Here is a 363-nt window from a genome sequence, read left to right as displayed (position 1 = left end):
GCTCCCAGTACGAGCCCGGCAGGCTCGGGGGGGGGCTGGGGTCTCTCTGCACCCCTCGTGGTCCAGGGGAGCAACCGGGTTGGAGGTCCCCAGCTCTTCACACACTCCTTGTCCCTCTCTCGCCAGTTGACCGCTCCTTGCAAAACCTGTCCCTGGCTCAGTCCCTCTCCCTGAACCTGAAGAACCACTACAGCTTGGACGTCCACCTGCCGTCCACCTCCACCCCCGCCAGCATCCTGGGCAGCCCCGTGGCCCCTGGCTCGCTGCCAGCCCTGGGCCCCGGGGACTCCTACCTCAACCTCGTCAGCCTGGAGAGGGGTGGCCACGGCTACGGCAGGCAGGGAGGGGGCGGGGGCCCGGGGG

This window comes from Egretta garzetta, unplaced genomic scaffold, assembly GCF_000687185.1.
Source record: "Egretta garzetta isolate BGI_Z169 unplaced genomic scaffold, ASM68718v1 scaffold211, whole genome shotgun sequence".
NCBI classification, from domain to species: domain Eukaryota; kingdom Metazoa; phylum Chordata; class Aves; order Pelecaniformes; family Ardeidae; genus Egretta; species Egretta garzetta.
Note: the sequence above shows the minus strand (reverse complement) of the source record.